Source organism: Phoca vitulina, unplaced genomic scaffold (assembly GCF_004348235.1).
Source record: "Phoca vitulina isolate PV1807 unplaced genomic scaffold, GSC_HSeal_1.0 scaffold84, whole genome shotgun sequence".
Taxonomy (NCBI): Eukaryota; Metazoa; Chordata; class Mammalia; order Carnivora; family Phocidae; genus Phoca; species Phoca vitulina.
The window spans coordinates 2,930,055-2,938,508 of record NW_022589787.1 but is presented as its reverse complement, the minus strand read 5'-3'; the positions used below and the strand labels follow the sequence as shown (position 1 = coordinate 2,938,508).

The following is an 8,454-nucleotide window of genomic DNA, read 5'->3' as shown; positions in this document are numbered from 1 at the left end:
TATACCCTCTAGGTCCATCCATGTTGTTGCAAATGAAAAGATCTCATTCTTGTTTATGGATGGATAATATGCTATTATATACATACCACATCTTCTTTATCCATTCCTTTATGGACGGACACTTGGGTTGTTTGGCTATTGTAAATAATATTGAAATAAACATAAGGGTGCAATATCTTTTTGAATTAGTGTATTCCTTTTTTGTGTGGAATTACTGGATCATATGGTAATTCTATTTTTAAATTTTTGATGAATCTTTATACTGTTTTCAGTATAATTTAAATTTCCACCAACAGTGCAGGAGGGTTTCTTTTTCTCCACAGCCTCACCAAGAATGTTATTTCTTGTCTTTTTGATTCTAGTCATTCTGACAGGTGTGAGGTGATATCTCATTGTGGTTATGATTTGCATTTCCCTGATGATAAGTGACGTTGAGCATCTTTTCATGTGTCTGTTGGACATTTGTATGTCTTTTTTGGAAAAATGTTTACTCAATTCCATTTTTAACCAGATGATTTCAGGTTTTTTGGTGTTGAATTGTATAACTTCTTTATATATTTTGAATATTAAGTCTTTATTGGATATATCATTTGCAAATAATTCTCCCATTCAGTATGTTGCCTTGCCATTTTGTTAATCATTTCCTGTGTTGTGAGATTTAAGTATCTCAGTTTTTGATGTTAATGATCTAAGGATTATAGCTATATTATTCATTTATTGATTACCATAGAAATTATAATAGACATTTTATTAGTGTCTAACATGAATCATTTTTCACTTCCAAGACAATTATTGCTATCATTAATTTAGATGCAAATATACATTTTATACTCTTACAAGTTGTTATTATTAGATTAGTATATTTTATACATTCAATAGTAATTCAGATTTATTTTCATACTTACCACTAATGTAGCTCTTTGTTTCTTTCTACAATACCATGTTTCTCTCAGCGTTTAGATTCTGTGTCCTGGAAGGACTCTTTTTAATATATCTCTTAGTGTAAGTGTGCTGGCAACAATTTCTCTAAGTTTTTTGTCTGATAAATATTTTTTTTCAAAAGTGAAGAATGTTTTCAGAGACTGTAGAATTCTTTGTTGGCAGTTACTTGCTTTCTTCACTTTATTTATTGTCTTCTTTGTTTTCCTGTTTCTATTCAGAAGTCTATTGTCAGTCTTATTTCTGCTCTTTGGAGTTAATTTTTACATTTTCAGACAAGTGTTTATGATTTTTTCTTTGATTCTTGTGTCCAAAGTTTTACTATGATGTATTTAAGTGCATTTTTCTTTTTGTTTATCTTGATTTGGTTTCACAGTTTTTGTGAATCTGTGGCTTTTTACCAGTTTTAGAAATGTCTCAGCCATTATCTCTACAAATATTGTTTCCACACCATTATATCTGTTGTCCCCTTCTGTATCTTTAATTATAATTGTTATATCTTTTTACTGTTATATCATGCCTTTTATTCTTTTTTTCTGTTTTTCCCATACTTTTTTTTTTCCTTTCCATGCTTCAATCTGTTTTTTTCCAAATAATATATCTTCAGGTAAAAATTTCATCTGCTGTTTGACCCACTTTTACTGTGTCATTTTCTTTTCACTTGTGGAATTTTTATTTAATTCTCTTATATAGATATTGATTCTATGAAGTATTTCTCCATCTTTGATCTATTTCTTAAGCATATTAATCAAAGTTTTGTTAAAGTCTGCATCTGATAACTCCACTATCTGAATCATAATTATTTTATTTTTATTATTTGTTTTTTATTGGTTCTAGATCTTGGTGTCCTTTTAAATTTGATTCAATGTTAGACATGTGTTTTAAAACATAAAAGCTCTATGGGTTAGCCTGGTGATGGGTATTGAGGAGGGCACGTTCTGCATGGAGCACTGGGTGTTATGCACAAACAATGAATCATGGAACACTATATCTAAAACTAATGATGTAATGTATGGGGATTAACATAACAATAAAAAATTAAAAAAATAAAACATAAAAGCTCTAGATCAGTACTGTTCAATAGAACTTTCCATGAAGATAGAAATGTTTATATGTATGTTGTCCAAAACCATAGCTACTAGCCACCTGCAATTTTTGAGCACTATGAAATATGACTAGTGTGACTAAAGAATTGATCCTTTATTTTATAAACTTTTAATAAATTTAAATGTAAATAGACACATGTGTCTTATGACTAACACATTGGACAACACAGGTTTAGATGAAGTTTCTTGCTGACATTGTATATTAAATGTTGCAAGTGCTCAATTTGATATTTCTTCCACCAGAAAAGATATTCTTCAGCTTTCTGCAAGTAATTACAGTAGGAACAGATCTTTTTAATGCAGGCAGGCATGGAGCTGAGTTTCATCATGTCTTTGCTTTATTTCTGGTTCATCCTTTCTCTTAGTTTGCAGTTCTTAAGGATCACAAATGAAAGTCGAGTATATTTACCTGGGTCTCTCCACCTTGGCTGACCTGAACTCCAATTTTTGTCTCCTCAGAATAGGGAGAGTGTTGGTAGCTCTCCTTAGCTTTCCAACCTGCTATTACCTGCCTCCTGCTCAGCCTCTCTGCCTCTTGCCTCTACAACGTTGCTTGGGAATTGGCAAATGTCTTAGCACATTCTTTTCTGTGCTTCTCTTTCTTTTTTTTTTCCCAGGCTTTTGACCTCTCAGGTCCTCACCCTTTGATAGCTCTGAACTCAGTTTTTATCTCATTAGCCCTGTGAGATGTCTGAAAGCTCTTTTGGTTTCTTTGTCTCTTAGCAGCTTCTGTTCAACTTCACAGACTCAGCCCACACACAGCTTATAAATCATCAGTTAGGCTGCTTTAGAAGCAGACCATGAGATAAGTATTAGAGTAAAAGTTATTTATTTGGGCGGTGCAATGTTAACGACATTGCATGCCATGGTAGTGGCATGGGAAATTTATATAGAGAAGGGAAAATAGCTAATAAAAGTCAACCAATTTAGTCAGCTGCCTTAGTAGACAATTGGGGCTGAATTCTTCAGAGATACTGTGGAAAGTGGTGCAAAACACATTATCTCAGAGTTATCATATTCAATAGTTGAGAGATCTGGAATCTTTTTATACTAACTCCCAAGGACTACTTTGGAAGGGAGGCAATGTCAATAACAATCCCTCCCTCCAATGTATAGCTTGTCACCACTTAGAGCAGCATTCTGAGGTTCCAGAATAAAACAGGTCATCAGACTTGGAGATGCACATATTGGTAGTTGGAAGTCTGGGAGAGCACACTAAAAGGCTGACAGATGGAACAGAACAAACATAGCATAGAAGGTCATGTTTCTCTCAATGAATTTGCCCTCTTTCCAGGATTTTGGCCTTTCAAATCCTGCCTACCTTAATTGCTCTCTAGTACCCTCTCATATATATTTTTTCTATTTTTATCCCTTTTTTTTCGGCTTGTTCTAAGTAGGAGGATTGGTCTCTTGAAAGCTAGTCAGTCATAGCTGACAGTGGAAATTTGGGTTATATTTTGGACCCTAAAAAGTATTTTACTGAATGATTTATGGGTCTGGGAATAAAAATACCTTTTTATTGATTTGGAAGGTGGATAAATGTTACCCAATTTGTACCAGTTAAATTGAGATATTTTTAAGACATCAAGTAAAAAACATGCATTCATTGGTAACTCCCTTCCTTATTTGAGTGATATATTAAATGTATGTTCTTTCCAGTTAAAATGTTTTTGTTCTTTGTTATTTTTTCATGTGATTGTATATGAAAGATTAAAGAAACAGTAAATTCTTCTTCAATATCATCACACACAATTCATTGATAGAATTACTTTGAAAACAAAATGGAAAGTGCTAAATAAGGGAAGGTTTCTCCCAAATCTTGTTGTTTATGCTTGCAGAATTTTAATATTCCCCAGCTTGATTCCAGACCACAGTAGTGCCCTGTTGAACGATTCTGGCCTCTAACTTGCTGAGAGCTGTTTTCCTTTCTGATACTGCTGTTGGTGTCAATTCTCATGTTCCCTGAAGCATTTTCTCACAGTGGCTGGGTTTTGCTAGTTAGTGACAAGTGTCAGTGCACATCTTCCCTTGTCCCTGAAACTCACCACTCAGCTATTTCCCTGATCCCCAGGAAAGCTGCTCATCACCCAGCACATTCTATCAGCACAGAACCTGCCCAGCATTAGATTACCAATCAGAGATTCAAAAGTGAGAGTTTCCATGGACTGTCAAGGGCCACTATACAACCATCATGCTAAGTTAGGGAAATGTGGATCAAGGACAGCGTTTGGTAGAACAGTCACTAAGCATTTTTGATCACACATATTAACAGTAAAATAATGAAATAAAGCCCACATACATTTCGTTCTTTATAAAATACATTAATACAGATGAAATTTTTTTTAAGGTCAAAAAATCCTCTAGTCCTGGGGTGCCTGGGTGGCTCAGTTGGTTAAGTGACCGACCCTTGATTTCGCCTTAGGTCACGATCTCAGGGTTGTGAGATGGAGCCCTGCATCAGGCTCCAAACTCAGCGGGGAGTCTCCTTGAGATTCTTTCTCTCCCTCTGCCCCTCCCTCTCATGCTCTCTCTCTCTCAAATAAATAAATCTTTTAAAAAAATTCTCTAGTCCTCTAATCCTCCTCCCTGAAGTGGAGCATCTTGCTGACTTCCTGTGGAAACTATTAATATAGACAAGAAGAAAGCTGGATACCAGGAAATCCAAAGGCACTGTAACTACAAGAGTGTCATTGCAAAAGTAGCCCAAGGTCAGTCCTTGGAATGAAAGTGACAACAGGCAGAGAAACCAGTGTGTGCCACGTTCCATAGGACATGATCATTGAATTAGCCCCCACCCCCACCCCCGCAGGACAATATCCAATTTCAGAGGAGCTTAACTAAACCCTGTAAGCAGAATGGTTAATGAGCAGCTTCAAACCGAAGTGGAATATTTAGAGAATTAGTGTAGTTTCCCAGGAGTAAATCCAAATATATCCTGAGCTTATACTGAGATAGTTTCTTTGCCTTCAAAACCTCACGTTCAATGCAATATGTCGTTGGCTTTGCAGTTATATTTGTATCTGCTGTACAACACCAAAAAACGTAAGGTTGAATTTCCTCTCTATTGTGAGCAATTCAATCTAATTTTACTTAGAGCAGAAATGAAGTATAATATGACTTTAGATTACATTGTTTAGATAGGATGAGTCAAAATCTGATATTGGATTTTGCAATCAATCCTACTTTGGGAGACAAATAAAGGTATGGGTGGTAGTTATAAATACTACCTGAGATTTCCAAGGGAAATTTGTGTTCAAGCTTCTCTTGTGCAGTGTTCCTCACATCATCCATGCTTGGCAGCAATAGCCCTGTGAGATGCCATGAATGTATCACCAATATTTGTGTTCCTTTTAACCACTGGCAGAATCCAGTGCAGGGTATCCTGTATTTATCAAGTCCACTTGTAAATGTCCACGAAGATGAGAAGCACAGTGTCACATTCTACCTCCTGACTTTTTTCTTATTAAATGAAATGGAGAGCATCAAGAGCTTCTGACTTATTTATCTTTATTATTGGTGCTTATCTATTAATATCATATAGTAGCCACAGCTCCATTTATGGCTTGTGTGCATCTGACACACCATGACAAGATTTGGGTGAATGTCTGGTCTCAACCCTAGAGATGTGTATTTTATCCTAGAAGTACTTGCTTAGTCCTAATTTGAAAGTTTGTGTATTGTCAAGATTATTCAAAAAAAAGATTTGTGATTATCCTAATTTTTCCTATCTGACTTTTTCCCACTTCCAGCCCATCTGTAAATTTTGCACCTGAAAAATCTAAAAATAAGAGTTTTATGTAGGTCATATATTTAAGAGCATTAAGAAACTAGTCACAAAAATGTAAGGTGTTTTATGGTCCCCACAGCAAGTCTCCCTACATTACATGGTCTGGATCATCTCAGGAAATGTAAAAGAACAATGGGGAAAGTGTATCCCACACAGCAGCATCCAGGGTTGTGTTGAACAGCAATTTATTAGTACATTCTACCTAGAGACTTTAGTGGGCTCAGAACTGAGATCACTCAGAGAGGAAAAGCCAATGAGGTATCCCTTATGATCACCTAAATATCCACCTGGAGTAATTTCCAGACCTTGGTGCAAAAAAGGATAATCCAAAGAGAGTCTGTCAGGCTGGCTGAAGAAACAGAGTTCTGAGAAGCTAAGGTTACCATAACTTGGAGACAAGAGTCTCAGAGCAGAAGCAGGTACACAGAAAAAGAGGTTCAGAGATGTGGTACATTTTTGTACATTTGAGTCTTTGGTTCAAGGTACATTTGAATCTTTGGCTCAACATCATTCTACATATGCTTCGAGTAAAACTCTATATGGCCAGGCAAAGAAAAATGTGCAGAAAAGACTCAAACAATTCTAAGAGATTACACACAGCCAAGAATCTTTTGGATTCCCAATATCCACAGTGAAGAAAACTCCTTAAATACGTGAGATATTCAGGAGACTCTAGAAAGATAATGTCTTAATTATAGGGCTAAACTAGACCTAGAAGAAAATCCACCCTAGATCCACCATTATAAAAGCTTAAAAGCAAGTCTTGAAAGTGTCAAGTACATCCATGGAAGCCAGCCAGAACAAATTCACCACTTTAAACATTAGTTTCCTCACACATACTATGAATGTTATAAATACACCCCCCTTTACACCTTATTAGAGGGTTTATGTGAGGTGAGACACTATATAGAGAACAATTATCTCAGTGCCGGGCATACAGGAAGCACTTAATAAGTATTAATCACCAGTCCCATAAACTATTTGGCAAAGATTTGTCTTGAAAGTTTCTTAAAAATCAATAAGAAAAATACAAAAATATCTATAGAAAAATGAACAAATGAATAGCAATTCACAAAAGGAGAATAACGAAGAGTATAAGCGTATGGATAAATATGTATGTAATAAACATGTAATAATCAATAAGTGAAATAAATAAATAAGAAATGTAATAACAAAACAAGTTAAAACTACAATTAAAATCCATATATTGCATATAGTGATATATAGAATATACACTGACAAAAAATGTAATTTCTTGTTTCCCGGGATTCGTGTTGCGGTAGCCATGGACGCTTTGGATCGAGTCGTAAAGCCCAAAACGAAAAGAGCCAAGAGATTCCTTGAGAATAGAGAACCGAAACTCAGTGAAAATAATAAAAATGCTATTCTTTTTAAGGGGGAAATGCAAATTCAATGGTGACACAACTACTTAAAGATGTGTATGCACTGAAAAAACCCTATCGAGTTCTGTATAAAAAGAAAAACATTACAAGACCATTTGAGGATCAGACATCATTGGAATTCTTTTCAGAGAAGTCAGATTGTTCTTTATTTATGTTTGGCTTCCGTAATAAGAATTGGCCAAATAATCTAGTAATAGGTCTTATGTATGACTACCATGTGCTGGATATGATTGAATTGGGTATCGAGAAGTTTGTCTCTCTAAAAGATATTAAGAATAGTAAATGTCCCGAGGGAACAAAACCCATGTTAATATTTGCTGGTGATGATTTTGATGTAACAGAAGACTACAGAAGGCTAAAAAGTCTTCTTATTGATTTCTTCAGAGGCCCCACAGTACCAAATATCTGTCTGGCTGGTTTAGAGAATGTTCTGCACTTCATTGCATTGAATGGGAAGATTTACTTTCGAAGCTATAAGTTGCTGTTGAAGAAATCTGGTTGTAGAACACCAAGGATTGAATTGGAAGAGATGGGGCCCTCATTGGATCTGGTTCTGAGGAGGACACATCTGGCATCAGATGATCTTTATAAATTATCTATGAAAATGCCAAAAGCGCTCAAGCCAAAGAAGAAGAAAAATGTCTCCCATGATACTTTTGGTACAACTTATGGAAGGATTCATATGCAGAAGCAAGACCTAAGCAAACTACAAACCAGGAAAATGAAGGGGTTGAAGAAGCGACCTGAAGAAAGGATAACAGAAGACCAAGAGAAAAATCAAAGAGAATTAAAAAAAACTGATGGAACTTAGCCAGTGACTATAATGTTATTGCAGTCTGTTTACTTAAGAGAATTATCAATCATCAGTCAAAAAAAAATGTAATATCTTTGGTTCAAATGTGAAGAAAAGACACACTCAATGCTTGAGGGAGAGAGCTGTCAGCTGCTTTCTGGGGCACAGAGTCAATACTTTCTGAGAACCTCAACAAGAGGCTTGCCATTTGAACTGACAATTCCACTGTTAAAACCTCATCCGAAGGAAACAAGTAGACAAGATGAAAGTGATGTTTTAGAAGTTCCTACCTCATAGTTTTGTTATGGGTAAAAATTGGAAATTATTGTATAACTAATCATAGGAAATAAGTTAGATAGATTATTGTATAAGAATTACTATTTAGGCACCAATAATGATTTTGAAGTTTATTAATTTTTGGAAATA

General features: G+C 35.3%; 1 pseudogene across 1 annotated transcript; it reads left to right on the top strand.

Annotated features, from left to right (window-relative positions):
• Positions 1-7,101: 7,101 nt before the first annotated feature.
• Positions 7,102-8,099, top strand: LOC116626214 (annotated as a pseudogene). Its single transcript, XR_004298210.1, has one exon. The product of XR_004298210.1 is annotated as a ribosome production factor 2 homolog (transcript).
• Positions 8,100-8,454: the final 355 nt, after the last annotated feature.